Raw genomic sequence first — 22,712 nt, forward strand, 5'->3', positions numbered from 1 at the left:
ATATTGTATTGACCTGATCAAATTTCTTTCTTTCTCAGTGTATAAAACCTAGAGAAAATATTTGCTATACTAGAACAAAAAAAGTCATAAGAAATTATACACATTTTTCCTTCCACATACTTGTTAATCTTTGGAGGTTTATACTGTATTCTGATAACAGGTTTCACAAATTGCTCTAATTCTTGATCACTGGAATGAAAAAGCCAACATGGAAGACTTCTGTTCTAATGAGAAAGAAGGCCCCAGAACTTTTCTTCCTGTCTGTTAAAAAGAAAATCTCTGGCACTGCCTTCTCAAAAGAAGAGAATCAGTTTTCAAAAATTGCATGCAATATTCTTTGTAGAAAAAAGTTATCACACGTTTTTATTAACAGTAAAATATTTTAAGTACCTTGTATCTGATTATGGTTTTCCTCAGGGGAAATACTTCTAATTGCCCATCAATTCTGTCATATACCAAACTATAGCCATCCACACGAAATACAACTGTCTTTTGCAAAATTCACCTAAGTGAATTATTAGTGCAAGACTTAAAGACAAGTAGAAACTATAAAATTATGAAAGAATACTACACATTCTGATGTGACGATATTGATACAGAATAGCGCAAAAGGCTTTTTTGCATTATTTTGCACTTTGTATATATTTGTGTGGTGTGTGTGTGTGTGTGGATTTGAGCAATGAACAGTTAAGTCAAACACTGAATTCTAAAGAGGAGTTAGAGATGATCATTCTATTAAAATATATATGACTTTCAAAGGTATCTGTTCAGATATGTCTCATGAATATAATTTATTTTTAAAAATTATGATGTAGATAATCCCATGAATATTTTATTTAACTATTTTTAATTAATAGTCTCTTAATATTTGAATGTTCATTAAACAGCCCATACTTACACCAAAATTGCTAAATACGGTATCTGTAAATCAGTTTTTCAAAAACAAAGTTTTATTTTATTAATGACAATAACCTAAGTTATTACAGAATAAAATCAGTATGGTTTTATGTACTGCATGCTATACTATCTGAGTGAAGCTACGAAGCATAAGCTTTTAGCATTCTTTCGCTTGTTGAACAGGAACTAAGGAATATCTTTGTTCAAAATAACATTATTATTACTGTTAAAAGACGGAGTTAGAAATAAATCATAATTCATAATCTTTATTCATTGTTGGCAAAATATTTACATAATTTATATAAAGCAAATGTTCATCTATACCAATGTTGGAGAATATAAAATATTCCAAGTTCCCATATAATTAATTTAAAAACTTGAAATAATAGTCTGATACATAGAGTCATTCAAATATTATTGCCATGACAAGTCAATATGACTGATTTCCATATAAGTGCAGCTACTACTTTATTAGTACTATTACTGTAATATGATAAATCTTTGCTTGAGTTACATGAAGCTTCATTTCAGCCTGCATTGAAAATAATGAACACAGTTAAATGTTTCAATTAACAAAAACTATTTGTTAACAGAAACTATGTTCACTGACAGAACAGAGATAGTTCTCCCTAATGGAGTTAATCATGTATAATCACTGGGGGAAGGGGCAATGACTTCATATGCATCCTGAGGCAATCATGAGTCATCATGCATCATCCCAGATCTCTGGTTGTTGCTATTTAATATACTATCAGCTGATAGTAAATTTCATCGTATTCATGATTTAATTGTGGGGGATGTGCCTTGTACAAATGTGCCTTTTATTTGTACTAAAATATGGTTTAATATTAGGGGTGATGGTAGAAGTGGTAGTGGGTCCCATCTCTGAAATGCACTCTTCTGAGTTTCAAGTTGTGCCATTAACTCTGGAGCAAGAGTGGAGGTATGATTGTGGTCATCGTGGAATCTCAGGTCTCATTGGAGGGCACTCTTGCAGATCAGAAACTATTTGTGAAGTTGATCCAACATGATCAAATGAAATTACTGCTAGCTTATCTATCTTAACAGCATAGGGGCTCCACCACCTGAATTTCTCAACTCCGTAGCCAAGTTGGCAGTAGAAATTCTAATTGTTGGTTCTGAGAGGAATTCTACCTGCCTTATCTGCTCCAGAGTAGCTCAGGACCTCATAGCCACCATGGACCTAGTCTAGATTATTGGGGGGATCTAAATCACAGTTGATTTAGCTTGATCAGATTTTTGTCTCAGAGCTCCCCACTTTATAGAGAGATTCTGGGAAATGAATTGATGCAGCATCAGTGGAGGAAGACACAGAGCTATTATGAGCAGGTATGATTCTTTCATTATAGTGGTAAAAGACCTTGCTTCTCCATTATTATTAAATACATAAATAGCGAGTTGGACGTCCTATTTTGGGTATACAGGTCCCTTGCTGGATAACTGTGAGGATATTCTAGAAATCTCTCAGATAAAATCAATCAGAGTTGCTCTGAGTTGGACTCAAAGTTTTGGAATGATTCTGTAAAAGTGACTGAGGCACAATTTTGCTCAATTATCTGGTAATAATTTCAGTTTATTAGTCCTGTTCTATATCCATGTCCCTGCTAGTTGGTCAAGTCTTTCCAGGGAGTGGCCTAAGATTGTGTTCAATCAGGGGTTAATACCTCTTTGTAGGAAAAGATAGTTCTACCTGCTTTGAAAGAGACAGTTGTCCATCATTTCTCCAGAGGCCATCCTTGGAATCGACTGTATTTGGATAATTTTCATTCAGTGTCCAGTCTTCCCATTTTGCAGAAGATTATTGAGAAAGTTGTGGTCACCGTGCTTCAGTGTGACCTGGAGGAAGTAAATTGTCTGTCCTTTTTTCAGTAATTGCATTATCGTTTTGTGGATGCCCTTTAGAGGACTTAGTATGAGAATGATATATTTTAAACTTTTTTAGAAGCTTTCTTAATAAAATTTATTATGTAATATCCAGCAGTGCTGAAGATTCTCTTGGCACCTTTCTTCAGTTGCCACTAAATCTGTAGTTTTTCATGTACAGAGAAGTTTGCAAATCCATCGTTACAGGAGGAACCTTGACAGGCCTGAGCCAGGGCCTGCACTAAGTCTCCCAGGGCCTCCGCTGGGACCCCTGAGGTACCCCATGCTCACCTTAACAACCAGTGCAGTTCGTTCATGACTGCATTGGAAAGAGCAGGAATGGGAGGTCATAAGTGAGGCAAATGGGCACTTCACTTAATGGCTATCACAACGTCTGACCATAATAGACAGGCTCTATTACAGTCGTGAGTCAAAGATTATGTGTATTTCATTTATGTACTGTATTTTCCTAATCTTAAAAATTATGGTTTCCTGAATGTGGGAAATGTCTCTAAAATTGATCTCCCATATAATTTCCAAAACAATTTTCCACATGCCACAGGGGGTAGAGGACTGATTTGAATTGTATTATTCTTTCTGTCTAGATGTTTGGATGAACATGCAATCTATATATTATTATTTTAACCATTTGATTAAAACGTCACATGAAAAATATCTAGAAAAGAATATTTTATGAAGCACTTTGACATATATATCCCTTATCTATGTGTCAGAATCCAATCATATTTCATCTTTAATTATCAAATATAGAAACTCCCAATTCTGCCTTCTTTGGATTCTGCCATAAGAGGGAGAGAAGGGGGAGAACAAAAGGGCTTTATGGCCCTCACTTCCTTCAGTAGACTTCAAAGAGATGAATGCTGAATGTGTGTTTATTGTAACCTATTGTAACCTCAAAGCGTTAACACCAGAGAACATTAGCATTAACAAAGAAGAGTATTTGCCTTTCATGTAGTTATCTGAAGTCTCCATCCAGACGGTAGAAAGAAGAAACGGGGTGGAATTGTGATACTTGAAACTATCACTGGGAAGGGGGGTTGATTGGGTGGGACTACTGGGGAACCCCTTAAAATCTTGAATGGGAGAGCTTGGACCCCAAGTCCTGTCTAGCATGCCTGCAACCATTTTCTCTTAATAAAGGATTCCTTTTGGAAGAACTATTCCAAGAGTTCTGTCTTCTTAAGATGCAAAGTGGGGTGGGTCCTTACATTAGACAGGACTTCATTCATTCATTCATTCATTCATTTGGCCAGCTAGATGGATCCATAGCAGGGGGGGTGCCAGCTACCCTAGCCACTCTGCCAATACACCTCTCCCTGGGCAACCATGAAGAGGACTTAACGGTCGTGGTGACCCCAGGTATGGAATGCCCAATGATTCTAGGGATGGAATGGTTGAAAAAATGGAACCCTTGGGTAAATTGGAGGACGACAGAAATCAAATTCCCGAAGGGGGACCCTATGGACTTAAAACCCCAAGAGAGGCTACCAGAATCAAGAATAGAAAAAGCATCCATAGGAGAGGAAAAAAGATTAACAGAAAAACCAGAGGAATATAGGGACCTTGCTGAAGTCTTCAGTGAGGAGAGGGCGAATGAGCTTCCCCCCCACCGACCCACAGACTGTACCATTGAATTCCAGCCTGGGGCAAAACTCCCGAAACCCAGATTATACTCCATGAGCCCAAAGGAGAAGGAGGAAATGGAAAGATTTATAAAAAAAAACCTGGAGAGAGGTTTCATTGAACCAGCTAAGCATAAAGTGGCTGCCCCGGTCCTTTTTAGAGAGAAGAAGGATGGCTCTTTACGTTTATGCGTGGATTATAGTGCCCTGAACACAATCAGTGAAAGCAACCTATACCCGCTGCCCCTCATGAAAGACATGCTGTCACACCTATCGAAAGGGAAAATTTTTTCTAAACTAGACTTAAGGGAAGCTTACTATCGTGTGAGAATCAAGGAAGGGGACGAATGGAAGACTGCATTTAACTGCCCCATGGGGTGCTATCAATTCAAAGTCTTGCCATTTGGATTACAAGGGGGCCCGGCAGTCTTTATGCAACTAATCAATGACGTTCTAAGGGAACACCTGTTTAAGGGGGTCCTTGTTTACTTGGACGACATTCTTATCTTTACCGAAACAAAAGAAGAACACGTCAAACTTTTCAGAGCGGTTTTAAAGAAGCTGCGAGCCGCTCACCTATATGCCAAACTCTCAAAATGCGAATTCCACCAGGAAAGGATAGACTACCTAGGCTATCGCATATCCCCACAGGGCATTGAAATGGACCCAGAGAAGGTCAGAGCAGTATTAGAATGGGCACCACCCCGCACAAGAAAGCAACTACAAAGTTTCCTGGGCGTTGCAAATTTTTACCGCCAATTCATCCCCTCATTTGCACAGATAGCCTTGCCCCTCACTAACTTACTAAAAACGAAGGGAACATCCTCAGTAAAACCTAGCCAGCCACTAACATGGACAATGGAGTGCCAAGCAGCGTTTGAGAGACGAAAGAGACTTTTTTCTGCCGAACCAGTACTAAGGCACCCAGACATGGACAAACCCTTCATAATACAGGCAGATGCAAGTGATGTGGCAGTGGGGGCTGTGCTATTACAAGAAAATGATGATGCAGTATTGCAACCCTGTGCATATACATCCAAGAAACTCACGGAACCAGAACAGCGCTGGCCCGTATGGGAGAAGGAGGCTTATGGGATACGTTGGGCATTACTCACATGGCGACAGTTCCTGGAAGGCAACAAAATCCCCTTCAAGGTGTGGACTGATCACAAAAATTTGGAAGCCCTGAAAACTTCCAGGAAACTCAATCCCAAACAAGCCCGCTGGTCCCAGCATTTTCACCAATTCCAATTTAAGCTCAAACATTTACCAGGAAGAAAGAACTTCCTGGCAGATGCATTATCTCGCATGCCCCAATATAACAGCGCACGAACCACAGACTCTAGACCAATAATGGCAGAGTCACAACTGGCAGCACCAGTAACCACAAGAACCCAAGCCAAATTAAAACCACAACCGGACAGCCAAACTGGAATTGAATTCAGAAAAAGTTTGGAAACAGATGATTGGTTCCAGAAAAATAAAAATGTGTGCACAATGAGAGACGGGTTGCCTTGGATAGGGGAAAAGTTATATATACCAACAACTCAAAGAGTAATTTTCATGCACCTTTGCCATGACACAAAATCAGCAGGGCATTTTGGATTTGTAAAAACTTTACATTTAATTAAAAGGCAATTTTGGTGGCCATCCATGAAAAAGGACATTGAAAGTTATATAGCCAGTTGTCCAAAATGTGCCACGGCAAAGAGGTTGCAAGGGAAAGTGCCAGGACTATTGCAAACAGTGGCAAGTCCCTCAGCCCCCTGGAGAGAAAGAGCCATGGATTTTATAGTGGAATTGCCAGAAAGCAATGGGAATACTGTGGTCTGGACGGTCACGGACTTGTTTTCCAAACAGGTGCATTTTATCCCTTGCCAAAAGATTCCCACTGCAAAACTTTTCATCCAACACATTTACAGATTGCATGGGGCACCCCAACGCATCATCTCTGACAGGGGGGTGCAATTTAGGTCTGCATTTTGGAAGGAATTTTTATCCCTCTTAGGAACCACTCAGGGACTGACATCTAGCCACCACCCTCAAGGAAATGGGGGGGCTGAAAAAATGAACTCCGTACTTAAGCAATATTTAAGATGTTTTCTTAGTTTCCAGCAGACCGAGTGGGCGGACTTACTCCCTGTTGCAGAAGTTGCCTACAATAATGCAGTCCACTCCAGCACAGGTTACACTCCTTTTCAAATAGCCACCGGTCAAAGTTTCAACCCCATGCCAGAATTAACCCCAAACGAACCAACGATCCCCTCGCTGAAAGGATGGATGGAAAAATTACAAAACACCTGGCCAATAGTCAGAAAAGCACTAGATGAAGCTAGGCAGGCTTACAAAACACAAGCCGATAAAAAAAGGGGTGAGCCTACACCATTCATTATAGGAGAGATGGTGTACTTATCTACAAAATACCTAAAGTCCCTACAGCCCTGTAAAAAACTTGGACCAAAATATATAGGACCTTTTCCAATTAAAAGAATAATAAATCCAGTAACAGTAGAATTGGAATTACCCAAAAACCTCAGGCAAATACACCCAATTTTTCATTGCAGCTTGCTGAAAAGAGAGCATCAGTCACCTCTACGGCCAAAAATCCCCCCCCCCACCACCGCCAATCATGGTGGAGGGTGAACAACACTTCGAAATAAAGGAAGTCCTTGACTCTAGGAGATATCATGGAGCAACTCAGTACCGAGGTGCCTGGAAACACCTCCCTCCCTCACAAAATGAGTGGGTCCATAAACGTCATGTCAGAGCCCCGAAGCTATTGAAGAAGTTTCACACAGAGTATCCTAACAAGCCTGACTAAATTTTATACTTGTGATTTTCTTTCAGGTGGATCTCTCTTATTTTTAAGAGGGGCCGGATGTCAGAATCCAATCATATTTCATCTTTAATTATCAAATATAGAAACTCCCAATTCTGCCTTCTTTGGATTCTGCCATAAGAGGGAGAGAAGGGGGAGAACAAAAGGGCTTTATGGCCCTCACTTCCTTCAGTAGACTTCAAAGAGCTGAATGCTGAATGTGTGTTTATTGTAACCTATTGTAACCTCAAAGCGTTAACACCAGAGAACATTAGCATTAACAAAGAAGAGTATTTGCCTTTCATGTAGTTATCTGAAGTCTCCATCCAGACGGAAGAAAGAAGAAACGGGGTGGAATTGTGATACTTGAAACTATCACTGGGAAGGGGGGTTGATTGGGTGGGACTACTGGGGAACCCCTTAAAACCTTGAATGGGAGAGCTTGGACCCCAAGTCCTGTCTAGCATGCCTGCAACCATTTTCTCTTAATAAAGGATTCCTTTTGGAAGAACTATTCCAAGAGTTCTGTCTTAAGATGCAAAGTGGGGTGGGTCCTTACATTATGTCAAATTGATGTCATATAGATTTCTTTTCAAATAAACATGCTTAGGAAGGATATGCTTGCAGGTTTAAATAAAGAACACAATTAAAGCCATATATTTTAAGAATAAAATTTTGTTAACATATTTAGATGTATATATTATTCTGACATTCCAGTTTTATGGTATAATGCTGACTATAATAGTTAAACTGAGATATTGAAATAATGTATCTATTTAAAATAGTTTTAACAAAAATAGGACATGGCAATGACTATATATAAAGTGACATTCTGGTGTTATACTACCAAAGGACTGAAAAAAAATTATTTTAAAAAATATTTATTTTGTTCAGCTAATAGAAATAAACATACATATTTGCATCCAGAGAGATGAAGGCTGATATGTATAATTGTAAAATTTAAAACTGGGCTTCATGTTTCATAATTTCAATTTCTTCAAAAAATTAAGAATTATTAGAAGCCGTGACCCAAACAAATACACTATCAATCAATTTCTGTATGAGTCCCAAACAACAAGATTTATTTAACTTTCATCTTATATTCTTATCTGAGGAAACATTTTACATAAAACCATTCAGGTTCAGTCTCTTATAGTTATTTATTTATAGTTACATCCAGACAGGATTGAATATTTTTATTTATTTAACAACAGATATAGCCACCCTCTCATAAACCATGATGCTAGAACGAGTGCAATACATAAAAATAATAAACATCATAAACATTAAGTTTTATGTTGAGATGTTGAGAGAATCACTTAACATCACACAACCATCCTGTAGGGTCACCATAGGATTCTCAAGGTGGATGGAAAAACCAGATCTTAAGGACTTTCTGGCAGGCAACTAGGAATGAGACTGTTCTCACATCAGGGGGAATGATGTTCAGTAGGACAGATTCCACAGTAGAAAAGGCATGCCTCCAGAAATAATTCCTTAGTAGATAAGAACCACAACATACCATTCCTGTTCAGCCTGTTTTGACAGGTAGATATAACCAGGAAGAGGTGGTCCTTCTAATAATAATAATAATAATAATAATAATAATAATAATAATAATAATAATAATTGGAAGGCACCTTGGAGGTCATCTAGTCCAACCCCCTGCTCAGGCAGAAAACCCTATACCATTTCAGACAGATGGCTGTCCAGTCTCTTCTTAAAAACTTCCAGTGTTGAAGCATTCACAGCTTCTGGAGGCAGGTTGTTCCACTAGTTAATTGTTCTAACTGTCAGGAAATTTCTCCTTAATTCTAGGTTGCTTCTCTCCTTGATTAGTTTCCATCCATTGTTTCTTGTCCTGCCTTCAGGCGCTTTGGAGAATAGCTTGACTCCCTCTTCTCTGTGGCAGCCCCTGAGATATTGGAACACTGCTATCATGTCCCCCCTCGTCCTTCTCTTCGTTAGACTAGACATACCCAATTCCAGCAACCGTTCCTTGTAAGTTTTAGCCTCCAGTCCCCTGATCATCTTTGTTGTTCTTCTCTGTACTCGTTCTAGAGTTTCAACATTTTTTTTACATCGTGGTGACCAAAACTGGATGCAGTATTCCAAGGTTATTTCAAATAACCTTGTCCAATGCCATGTAGAGCTATAAAGGTCAAAAACAGCACCTTGATTTGCACTCAAAAACAAACTGACAACCAATGTATCTCATGGATAAGAGGTGTAATGTGCATGATCCCTGGATGCACATAACTGCCCATGTAGCCATATTCTGCACCAGATGAAACTTCTGGATATTTTTCAAGGACAATCCCATATAGAGTGCATTGTAGTATTCCATTCTAAAAGTGACCACAGCATGACTAACTGTGAGTAAAGCCTAATGGTCCAGGAAAGAATAACTGGTGCACAACATTAAGTTGCACAAAAGCCCTCTTAGCCAAGATTGCCACCTGTTCTTCAAGCAGGAGTTGTGATCTAGAAGGGTCTCCAGATTGTGCACTGGGTCTGTTTGGACAGTGTCACCCCATCCAGAACCAAAGAAAATAAAATCTCAGATCCAAGAATCTTTCCAGGAATCAGCTGAAAACTGTTGTTTCCCATTGAGACTCCTGAAACCTCCAGGCACTGGGAGATGTCTTCAGCACTATCACTTAATTTTCCCAGAGTGGAGAGGTATAATATTGACATAATACTGTAAAACTGGGATATTGAAGTAATGTATCTAATGTGTCATGGTATATTGATGATATCTCATCCAACGGCTTCATGTACATGTTAAATAGGAACAGAGACAATATCTAACTCTGGACCCCACAAAGAGACTAATAATGGGATCTGTCAGTCCCAATCAGCATGGACTGGTACTGCCCTAGCAGGGTAAGCAAATCAGCAGAATATACTGTCATCCACTCCCTACCTGGAGTGATCTAGAAGGATACTACGAGGAATATTATTGAAAGTCACCAAGAAGAACAAGGACAAATATTTGTGAATTCTAAATCATCCAGGTCATGGTTGTCCCAAAAGTGCTTTTTCCAAAAGGCAACTGGACTTACTTTTCTTTTTTGATGAACTGAAGAAGCTTCTAGGATGAGAAGTGAAATATTTCAAAGGAAAACCCCCCCAAGAAAGTCCAGTTGCCTTTTGGAAAAAGCACTTTGGGACAAGAGCAAGGGCAGGTGCACAACCCCTGCTGCCAGAGATCTTCCAAATGTGCCATACAACTATACAGCCAGTGCTTTCTCTGACCCATACCCAGGCCTGAAGCCTGACAGATAGGGATCCAAATAATCTGCTTCATCCAGGGACTGCTGTAACTTCTGTCCAACTATGTTCTCCATAACTTTTGTCCCAAAAAGAGTGGTTAGATACTGGAAAAAATTGTCCAGCAGTCAGATCCAAAAATGGTTTCTTGAGTAGTGGGCAAATTACCACTACTAACCCATCTATTAATTCATTCTTGCTGATAATATTTCTACAGCTTCAAAGGAAAACCTAGCTATTATAAATGTTGACAAAATTATTTAAAACTCCTTGAACATTAAACAGAATAACATTACTTTTAACAAGAAATTCATAAACAAGCCATTGTAATAATTAAATATTACATGAAACATTTAGTATGAAATAACATATAATTAAATAAAGACAATCTTTTGATAGGTTGGGCTATCAGTAGAGAATATATAAGGCAGTGTGCTGATCTACATCAGATATACAGCATGAATTTGAGGAGGGAAGCAGAATTGATTAAGGCCAGCCAGGTTTAATTTGTGTCTGCCTGTATTTAGCAGTTTAAGTTTCTTACATTCAGTTTGTTCAAAAGCATGATGAAGTAAGTGCTTCTCGCCTCTGTCTCAAATCAGAAATGCATGAAGTACAGCTGCAGAGATAATAAATTCCCCCCAAAGGCCTTGGCTGAGCAAATTAGGTGTCAATGGGGTGTCTGTGCAGGCAGTACTCTCTCTAATTAGTCTCTGGAGCCTGGTTGGTGGCTAGAATAAGATGATCTAATCAATTGGTCTGTGTCTGATGGTACGTGTAAAAATCCTACCAGGCAGAGCTGTCTCTCATAGGTCACTCACCTGCACAGCAGGATTACTCATTTTCATTTTTCATCTCTTCATCACATGATGCTGACAGTTGGTTTTAAGAAAATTATTTTTTTCAAAAAAACTGGTTCATAGGCCAATGTGGGTCAGAAAGAAGTTGTGTTATGTGATTGGTTATCTAATTCATTAATATGTGTTGGAAAAAACTTGCATGGAGTCAAAAATAAAATAATTTTCAATAGCACCAGAGATGACTTTAGTAAACTATCAGCAAAAATAAAATTACTATTGAGCATATCAGGCATAGTGGCATTTACAGTGAGCCTAACAGAATCTAATTGGTAGGCATATTAAATACAGGAGAAATGTGCCATGTATTTGTTATCAGTTGCTTTTTAAAAGAACAATAAAATGTGATTGCAGGATGCAGCAGTGGTACTAAGTAGGCCACATTGTGAAAGTCGTGGTGTGTTTTGCATGTTAACCCACTGGGACAGCCTTGCCCCATTCAGTTCTTCAGGAAAAAAAAAATATCCAGATAAATTCTGTTTTAGGAGCTATGGTTGTGCAAAAAGAGCTAGTAAACTCTAGTTCTAAAACATTTTTAAGTTAGTGGCAAATATTCTGAAATTAATGTCCCCTTCCCTTCTTATTACTTGAACTAATGTTAATATTTAAAATCAAATTTTCTCTCCATTTTGCACAATGACACAGCAGTATTTTAAGTATAAGATGGAGTAAGAAAATGTTTATTTAATTTGTGAGACAAAATGTTTTATTCTATAAAATGTATGTACATAGTTTTATAAATTGTCTCCCTATCCACTAGTAAATAAAAAATTATAATGTTATTAATGTACTATATTAAATAGACAAAATGAATTATGCATTGTGACAATACAGTAAGAAACTATATAAATACAGTGGTTAAATTGAACAGAAGAGGAAATAAACTTTGGAGGGGAAAATGTTCCATACAATAGCAGTATAAAATTAATTCAACCCTTATATTTATTATTAACTCTAGTTCATATAAAAATATATTTCTTCAGGCACTTGGGAATTTCTTACTTTTTTGGCAAAGCAGATAATGGGCTGATCTTGAAAGGATCAAATTTGATTACCTAGAAGGATCAAATTTCCAGAATGCAGTGGATCATATAGTGACAAGAACTTGCTGTTATTATATCATGACTCAACTGCTACCAGTTCGGATGCAGTTTAACATTTTTTTTTTTTTGCTTTAAAACTGAACCTTCAGAAGACCTGGGTATCTATAGGACTGTTCTCTCAGTACTTCTGCCTGCCCGATAGAATTGGAAATGGTGGACTCTGTTGAGATCTCTTCCATGAAGGAATGCCTGTTGTTGGGGGGATTTTTTGTTGATGTTTTTTGAAAAGAGTGTTCTTTGTGTGATTATATTGGTTCTCAGCACATTTTTTCCATAAAGTCATTAAAATCTGGCTTTTACAGAAAGTCTAATAATCATTTGGTGATGAAGGGAGCCTCCCTACTACAGAACGGAATGTTACAGCTTTCTTTGGTGGAGAATTGTTGCTTCAGTTTTATTTGATTTACGGCTGGATGGTTTTTATTTTAACATTGCGGGGGTGGTAGTGATTTCTGTGGTAAGTTATTTTACGGCTTATTGAATCAAGAGACACATAAACTATAGTTAATGAATAAAATATTGCTGTAAGTCTAGGGAGTTGGGCATTTGGCTTTGAAGAGAGGGTTGCAAATCTGAATCTTGTCCTTAATTTTTTTTATATAATTTTTAATGTTTATTTTGGTTAACATTAAAAGAGCAGGATACCATTGTTTTATCATTACTGAACAACCTTTCATCATAATGTTTACTGTAATTTCTGTTGTTTCATTATAGGAATTAAGATCACCAGACTAGAGGACAGAAAAATACAAACAAGATAGTCAACATTATAAAGGCACCATTATCTGCTTCCTTTGTTGGATTTCAATCACAAGAAAAATTATGCTGACAAGATCTGGTTCCCCACTCCTTCTCAGTTTATTTAAAGTACTGCACGTATTTTGATACATTGTGATTTGAGAGACATTTGTGAAGATTAAGCTATTTGCTTTATTGATATGTGGCATAATTGGCTTTTTTCTCTCAGTCTTTTGTGTTTGTTTTTATTGCTTTTAATTCACTGCGGTATAAATACTTGTGTGAAAATATTTTAGTTTCACCAGCAATGTCTTAAATATAGTAAGGCAACACCTTTCGTGTTCACAATTTTCTTTATATTATCTGTAGCTAAAAGACAGTCATGGCATGAAACAATGTATGTATTCATTGGGAAATCCCGCTCATTTTTCATTTATCAGAATTCTAAGCTGAAACAGGTAACAGGTTGGTTGTGAAAGTCAATGTCTTATAATTTTGCTCATTTTTTTATTGCTAGTAAATGTAATATTCTTTAATTTAACCATGGCAATAAATGCATCTTAGCTAGAATTTGGGTATTCTGCCTATGTTGAATAAAGTGGTATAATGGGCATATATATATTCAGATATTTTACACCCTTGTGAAAAAAGGGACTTAATGCTCTACTGTTTTTGTGATTATATTTTAACTTGTCCATACGTCTTGCTTCAACAACATTTTCTATGAAGGAAACTAGAGAAGATGAAGAAAAAAATGAGTTTACATTTGGAAAAGCACTATGACAGTGCTGAGTAACACTATGACTAGTTGCTGAATGAGCCATTAAAAATATTAGCCTTGAATAACCATCCAAATTTTGAATCCAAATTCAAAATACTTTTTTTTTCTAATCAAAGGACTCTTCCAGTTATTTTTATAAGGTATTAAGATGGTAGGGAGAAAAGCACTATATTATGCATCTCCATACAGCTGGTTTTCCTGTATAATTAGTAGATTGTTCATTAATAATGGATTGTTATTCTCCCTGTTCTAAAAGAGGGTGGAAAGGAAATGGAACTAGTGAAGGCAATGATTGGATTTGCCTACTACATACCACCCTAACGTGACTAGTAGAATGTTATCGTAGATGGGGAAGAACAAATTCCCCTGAAATAGTATAACAGATGCCTAAGAATATTCATTCATTCATTCATTCATTCATATATACATACATAGATACATACATAAATTCGATAATGGCATCTTAATACTTTTATAAATAAAATCTGGAAAACGGATATGTTTTATAGTTTGTGTTTGCTCTGTAAATTGAAAGCATGTTATTACTTGGATCTGGCAAATACTTGATTTTGCAAAATACTAATTTTTAATACAAGGGAATTTTTGTCAGTATGATTTTATTATTACACTATTCCCAACAATTATATAATTAAAATAAATGTTTCTGTCCTTCCAGAACCAGTTTTGCCACCTTTCTTTAAAACTTTATAGCCATGGAAACAAGTAATCAGAAAATCCAGTGAAACATTTTGGACTTAACAAAAATGCTTTAATCTTTATTTGTTTTCTGTGTGGTATTTTTCAAATTAAATCATATATTCATTTAATTATTTCAAGGTGACTTTCTAAAAAAAATCTCAGCACTGTAAATAATGGAAGAGGAAAGAAAATTAGAGAATTAAACAAAACTATCAAATGAAGATAGATTTCTGTAAATTCCTGCAATACCTTAAAGAGAAATGGAAACCATTTCTCTCTATGTTAAATATACAATGGTATCATGTAAAAAGTAACTCACTGAGTTATTTCCTTCAATGGACTAAATGCCTAGCACCTTATTATTCACAATAAATCAAATGTTTAAGACATATACTTAGATTTTTGTCTTTCAAAAATAGTTCTTAATGTCATTGAGATGCCAATCAACTAAAATATCAGCTCTTACAGACTGAAAATAATTATTGAATTTCACTTCTAATATAAATTCTTGATATAAAAGGATTGGAGGGGGGGGTTAGGATTTGAAGGCTGGCAATCCATCTGTTAAGAGTAGATTCATTAGTAATTCAATTTTCTCATCTTAATTAACCAACCAAGAAACACATGAAAAACAAAAAGGGAGTCATTGGTGGCTCCTTTTGCAACTTCTCCAAAGCACAATCACAACCCTTAGAAGTTAGTAGAACTAAAGCAATCTGCAGAAAATAAATCAAGATTTATTTTAGGTGATGTTTCAAAATTCAAAAGAAAGTAAGGGTTTTGGAATCATTGTACATGGAAGACAATATGTATAAAAACCAAATCCACACATTTTTCAATATCCTTTCTATTTTAGTTGCCCCTGTTCTTTTCTGTCGAATCCAGTGTAATTGTCTTTAGTATCAGTCCACACATATACACTAAAAAGAAAATGGTGCACTGGGAAAGAACCCTCTATTTTGTTTCTTAAAATTACTATATGGTTTTCCTTAAGGAACTAAAATTATGGGAAAAGATCAATTACTTGAAGTGGATAAATATAAGTTGGCTAAGTTTTATTATGGTTCTAATTTTAGTGACAGTGATGAGAAATTATCACTGGAATGTAAATAGAAAGAAGTATGTACCTATATTGCGATATCCAACATTGTGCAGTGCAATTATGAAACTGCTTGGGGGAAAAAAATCAGTGTTCTGCTCTTCTTTCTTCAAATCTATAATTTGGCAAATAGTAATTATACAATTTTATTTTCACCTTTCTTCTCTTTTAGCCTATAATAGAAACCTGCATAAGTGTTACCCTAAAGTATCTTCCAGGTTAGATTATAGTCAAAATATGGTTACTTCTTTCATCATGCCCTACATAGCCATTTCATTACTCTTATTTCTTTGCAGATCGGTTTAGGCAAAACCATGCAACTCTTATGTTGGAAATAGAAAGGCAATTCTGAATGATTCTGAACAATGCATAACAAGGAATTTTACATTTTGCAACTGTTTGTGATTGTGCATGGATTTTGCATCTAATACTTGTGCTTTTGACTACAACAGGAGTGTATGCTAACTCTAAAAGATCCTGCCATATCATTTGTACTTCCTATTTCTCCTAATTATGTAATGTTTATGACAACTCTGAGCCTTTCAGAATTTCAATAAGAGCCAAAATTTAGTACAGTTTCTTATCCACTTTTCTGGTACTTAATTCAAGATTACGTATTTTTAATTTTCAGTGTATATGTTGATTGTGACCTGGTATATATGTTACTGAAATACATATCTGCTGTTTTCCCATAATTGGGTTCCCTATTTTTCTAATAAGATTTGAATGATTAATTGGATGGAGTCTTAGCCCATTTGTAAATACTATGCAATCTAACCATTCCACATAATAGTTTCTTTGAAGTGCTATCGGAGTGGCCAAGGACTTAGTAGTGGAATATGACAGCCATGGAAAAAACAACCATGCTTGCATTGGACGTCTCTGGTTGGTATTAGAAGAAAAAATGCTTTCCAATACATCCAATTCTTTTAATTGAACTCCTTATTTTAGAAAGCTTCTCAATGAGAAGAGAGGGGATACTTTGAAACCTAAGAAGAGAAAATGATCACCTTACAACAAAAGATAAGAGGAACTCTACTATATGAGAAATGTAGAAATAGTTATAGAAAATTGGTCTACAGGGTTTTTGTTACCAATGTTACATTGGAAAATTGATTCAATATGACTCCCATCTGAACAGCTCAAATATGCAGAGCACCTGGGTCATTGCAAATAATGTATAAATTGTCTGTTAGAAATACGGTTAAACAAGCACAGGAAATATATAACAACGGTTGGGGAAGCTTTGGATCAGTCTTGCTTTCAATATGTAAATGACCTTTGAATAGATATTTCCAATTTTTTTGATTAATAAGAAATGTTGCCCCTCTCAGCAGTGAAGGCAATGTGATCTTTTGAATGTGTGCACACACGGACATAAATATATGGTGAATATAGAATATTTCTCAAAAATATATTATTACTGTTTTTCTAAGCTAATAGAATAAATGAGATTTGGACTGTACAGATTCATGTGGAATATGGAGACCATATAAATAGAAGTACATTCCATTCTTCACCAGATCATGACACAAATCTTCTTTTGACAAAAAAAGAGGCACTTATCTATGTTGTTGCCTTGCAGTATTTTTAGAGCAAAAACTGAAAGATTGCATTAAGATATTCCCTAATCTCAGAACAGGCAGTTCTGCAGTGCTACCTACAAAATTTTCCCTAGTTGAGATTCTTTATGTGCTCTTTTTAACAGGGGTTTGGTAATCAAATATTAATATTAAATACATATACATAATATAGCCACATACTTTAATGACAGCTTAGTCAGCAGTATGGTTGAGTAAATGTTACATTGTTTGTATTCAATGTGTAATTTGTCTTACTATGAACAATGTATGGTTTGTCAAGTGTCAACTGTTTTCATTTAATATGATACTTAATAAAGTGTAACAGGATTTTAATGTTCCATGTGATTTTTTTAAAAAACATGATAATTCAGAGGGGGGTTTTTAATGAACATGTTCTTATTCTATCTTAACATAATTGGCATAATTGGCAGCTTACATAGAAGAGATATAAATTAAAACATATATGGCAAAAATAAAGCAATTACTAACATAATAACAAAAGCAAAAACTATACAATATGAAATAAACGTAACTAATAGTAGAGATGGCAACATTAAGGAAAAGTTTTTAAAACAATTTGGTTTTCAAGAGCTTCTAAAAGATCAGCAAAGGGAAAAGCAGCCTGATCTTCCCCATCCAGAGACGCTGGGAACCAACAGCATATGAATTTAATAAATTTTAATTACCATCACCATAATCATCTCCTTATGAAGGCTCTTCTACAAGATTGACACTGCTACAGAAAAGTTGTATCACCTCACTTCAACTCCTCCCTTCTGAACTGCCCCAAAGTGCAGGATTTGCAGAAGATTCTCCCTGGAAAATAATAATTGGTCAGGCAGATATTCATAATAGGCAGTATTCCTGAAGATACCTATAGCCTTCTAAGATGCAGATTGTGCTACACTGATGTATTATATTCCCAATGCAAGGAAGGGGCTGCTGTATTTTGACCAACTGTAGTTTCTCAATATCTTTAAAAGCAACCCAAATAGGCTGCATTACAGTAATCTAACTGGAAGATGATAAGGGCAGGAGTTACATTGCAGTCAGGTTTTCTGTTCCAGGAAGACCATACCTATTGAAGCTAGTTCTGGCACAACCTCTACTTGCTGATCCAGCAGGATCTGTGAGCCCAGAAGGTCCCTTAAGTGGTGAATCTCCCTGATGCATAATACCTGCCCATCAAGGAATATCTCTGGCAGCGACAGAGGACTATGAGCAACTTCTTTTTTCCAAGGATTCAAGTTCAGCCCATTTTCTCACATCTGGATGCTGACAGCTTAGGTACACCAGGAAATGGCAGTGACAGCCTTCCTACTCTCCATAGCCTGGGGGAAAGTTGTAAAATTGAATATCTTCAATGCCTAGATGACATAAACTATTTGAAGATTACTATGAGAGATAAAAAGCAAAAGCTTTATGCTTAATGTTTGTGTTTAATTGAGAAAAGTAATTTTAAGTGCATATAGTAAAGCATAATGTTTGGATTTCAATTGATGGTAAATCCCATTTCAGGCTGACAAATGATGTTTAGGTTCCAAAATAAAATGTGGTCAAACGTAGAAATGCAATGAAAATTCAATTTTACATCAAATTAAAAAATTATCAGTGACTTTAAGCACAAATAAAGACAGCCCTAAAAACAGCAGTTTTTTAGCCAAAGGGGTATTTTGGTTTCAGTTTGCTTCTTTCTGTCTAATACCCCCCCCCCCATTTATTCTTAAGTGGCCTGGTTGCTATTGCACTTTAGCTATGATAGTTTTGGTCCTCCCCAAAGAAAGTTAATCCTCAGGGAAGGAATTTGTGGTCACTAGGTTAATACGGTTTTGGAGAATAATGGCCATCGTCAGTCCTAGCAGAATGATTCACAGTCTGCTACTTACTACTAACATAAGTTTGTTTTAGGGCATTAGCTCTGAGAAGCTTATATTGCATCTTTTACTGCATAAAAGTGATAAAAAATAAAAGGTAGAAATCAGGACACCACTGATGAGCCTCTTTATTTAAAAAAACACATATGGCATACACACACACACACACACACACACACACACAGAGAGAGAGAGAGAGAGAGAAATTATGGCCAAATATTTACCATTTTCCTTGTGAACAATGTTTGTATCATGTCTATTGGCAGCTATTCATACTGAACACAATAGTTGAAGACACAAGTCCCATCATGTACTTTTCTCAGAGATTCCAAGTAGGATATGCTATTCTGCAAAAAAAGCCAGAGATTTGTGATTATTCAGGCGCCTAATATTAGTATTCTTGTTAGTTTTTCAAGGACAAAAGTGTGATTGGAAAGGACATGAGAAGAAATCTTTCTTAACTAGTTGGCATCCCCACAAATCTTTGTAATGTGGAGAACATAGCTCTCCTTGCATTCTGCTGTAAACTTTGATGCTCAGATTTAGTGCAGCTTAACTCTATTTTTATACATCCTTATCATTAAATGTAAAAAGTTTAACTGTGAATGGCATCCTTCCTTACTCAGGTTCTGGGTGAAATTGTTGCTGAAAACAAAAGAGGATGCTCAAATTCAACACAGCCACTCGCTATGTACTTCACTGCAATGCCAGACAGTTCGAGTAAAAGGTTTTTGTTTAAGACTGCCCTACTTCAGACTCAGATGGATTTCAGTTTCCTTTGAATATTGTCAGCAAAAAGCTTTTTCTGCACTTGCTAGGTAATTCCAACAATAGTAAAATTCTAACTTTCGGAAGTTCTGTGTTTGCACTGATATTAGCACCAAAGCAAAAATGTGAGTTGACTAATCCAAACTTTTTACAGATCTGAGGTGGGAATGAAATGCAGTTCAAAGGCAATAAATGGGGTCCTCAAAAAAGATGCAGGAGCAGAGAATGAACCTGCATCAGTTCTGCCTCTTATGTACTTGGGCAAGATATTGTGACATCTCTGCTTATAAATATAATCCTCAATTACTGACTACCTTGTTCAGCATGTCAGTACTGAAAAAGACTTGTAACTGATCTACAAGTTTGCAGCAATTGCAGCATCCCAACAGTTATGTGATCACAATTTTGTACTTTGCAACCAGTATGCATTGACAACAACCACTCTGTGTCTTGGAGTCACATGATCACAATTTGAAAACTTCACAGCCAGCTTCAAACAAGCAAAACCCATGGGGAACCCACAAGAATTGCAAATCACAGTCACAGGATATAACAATTAATGGTGATTTGCTTAACAACCGCAGTAGAACTAACTTGATACGTCTGGTGCAGTCACATGATGCTTCACTTCATGACCACATCACTTAGTGACAAAGTTCTTAATTCCAATGTAGTTAGTAAATGAGGACTACATATACAAGAGTAAAAGTTGTGCTATGTCTTCATAATACATCATTTGGCATATGATGCTTGTGAAGAAATAGTTAAGAAGACAATATTTAGAGACAGGTCTAGATCAGGGCTTTTCAACCTTTTCACCCATTGTACCACTTTTAGGATATGGCAACATCCGAATACCACCAGTCGCCTAGCAAGGTGTCAAAAACTTGATGACCCAAAAAACAAAAAAGGGAAAAAAGTGATAAAGTACAGGTAGTCCTCGACTTACAACAGTTCGCTTAGTGACTGTTCGAAGTTACAATGGCACTGAAAAAAGTGCCCCCCAAGCCACAGCTGAGCAAGACACCTGCCTGCCTGCCCGGCAGCGCTCTTCCTTCTGTCCAAGGTTTTCATTGTTGTGAGCATTTCTGTTGAGGATTGGAAGTGGGGATGGGGTGGGGGGTGTTTGGTTTTTATTCCCCTTGTCTGCTGGGTGGTTGCAGCAGGTTTGATTACTTCACATGACCTTGGGACACTGTGACTGTCATAAATATGAATCAGTTGCCAAGCATCTGAATGTAAATCACAAGACCCTGGAGATGCTGCAATATTCCAGCTGATCGGTGGTTCTTCTGGGCTGAGCAGAAGTGCCAGGATCAGTGCTGCTTTCCAGCTAATTGGTGCTTCTTCTGGGCTCAGCAGAAGCATCAGGATCAGCACCAAGCTCCAGTTGGAGCCCGATGCTGATCCTGGCACTTCCACTGAGCCGTGACAGCCCCAAAGAAGTGCCGATCAGCTGGAAAGCGGCACTGATCCTGGCGCTTCCGCTGAGCCCTGCAGCTCCAGCCATCTCTCGCTCAGGCTTATGCGGTGCTGCCACCAGTTCAGCTCATTCTCCTCCCCCGCTACCACTTTTCTAGGATGGTCGTGTACCACCTTCCAGGTGTCAATGTACCACAGGTGGTACCCGTACCACTGGTTGAAAAGTCCTGGTCTACATAGCATTTAATTTATATAGCTATAGCTTAGGCTAAACTACTAAGATTGCTAAGGATGTAAAATCCTTAGATATGGTGAATTATTCAGCAGGTGAATATTATGGTATTAATTCACCCTTGGGATATTTTCCAATAACCTAATTGCTAGTATCTCCTATTTGCTTCCTATTTATATAAAGTCCTTATACAGAGAACTCAGACAGAAACGTTCAGACCTACATCACATGTCTTTTTGCTCAGTTTCATAATCAACTAAGATAAAGGGTCTCTCATTCCCACTTACTGGCTGGTACACCAAATGTAGTACTTAACACTGCAGCTTAAAATGTATCTCATTGAAGAGTAGTAAAGTAAAATTGTAAGCACGGAAGTGAGAAAACAATCATCTTGCATAATTATGGGGTTCTCTTCTACCAGTGATACAGCCATCCTTACACTCCAGACCCTGCAGAGCTAAATCAAGAAGCTTCCCAAACATATATGGCAACACTTGTTTACACATGTCTACATGGAGGGAGGTGTGAAGGGGGAAACATCTCATTGTCAGAGGCCTAGAGTTCTTCAGCATTTTTATAACTGTCTCAGATTAGAAGAAAAAGGAATGCTTTACAATTGATGCAAAGCTGGAATTGGGGGCTTCTAACAGTTCAAAAGAGAAGCTCAAGGTCAAGTGGATCTTGATAGACTTGAACATTGGAGCTACCCAACAAAACACTATTCAATAGAAAGAAAAAAAAGTAAGGTTCTGCATTTAGATATTAAAAAAGAGGTGCACGGGGGCAAGATAGGAATGCTTAGAACTTCAGGCCAAACATGATACATTTGATGGATTATATTGTGGGGAAGTGTCCAGTTTAATCCTATTGTTTAACTACATGCACTTATAGTGATTGTCAACAACTTTGGAGTAAATAAAAGAAAATCAGAAATTCTACCTCTTGTGGAATTGTATTAGATTATGGCTGATAATATTTTGTTCATTTTTCTAAACTGAACTTAACCCAATTATTTTATTCTGCAGTATTTTGTGGAAAGCC

The 22,712-nt window shown here is 36.9% G+C and overlaps 1 protein-coding gene across 1 annotated transcript in view; it reads left to right on the plus strand.

Annotated features, from left to right (window-relative positions):
• LOC120314515 (cyclin-dependent kinase 14-like) overlaps positions 1–17,708 on the plus strand; it is a gene marked incomplete at its 5' end in the record, with an annotated part of 111,429 nt that extends 93,721 nt beyond the window's left edge. Inside the window, one exon of the mRNA XM_039357703.1 lies at positions 13,190–17,708. The remainder of the gene's footprint in view (positions 1–13,189) is intronic.
• Between the last annotated feature and the right edge of the window lie 5,004 nt (positions 17,709–22,712).

Source organism: Crotalus tigris, unplaced genomic scaffold (assembly GCF_016545835.1).
Source record: "Crotalus tigris isolate CLP2741 ecotype Arizona unplaced genomic scaffold, ASM1654583v1 scf7180000018940.2059657, whole genome shotgun sequence".
NCBI lineage: Eukaryota > Metazoa > Chordata > Lepidosauria > Squamata > Viperidae > Crotalus > Crotalus tigris.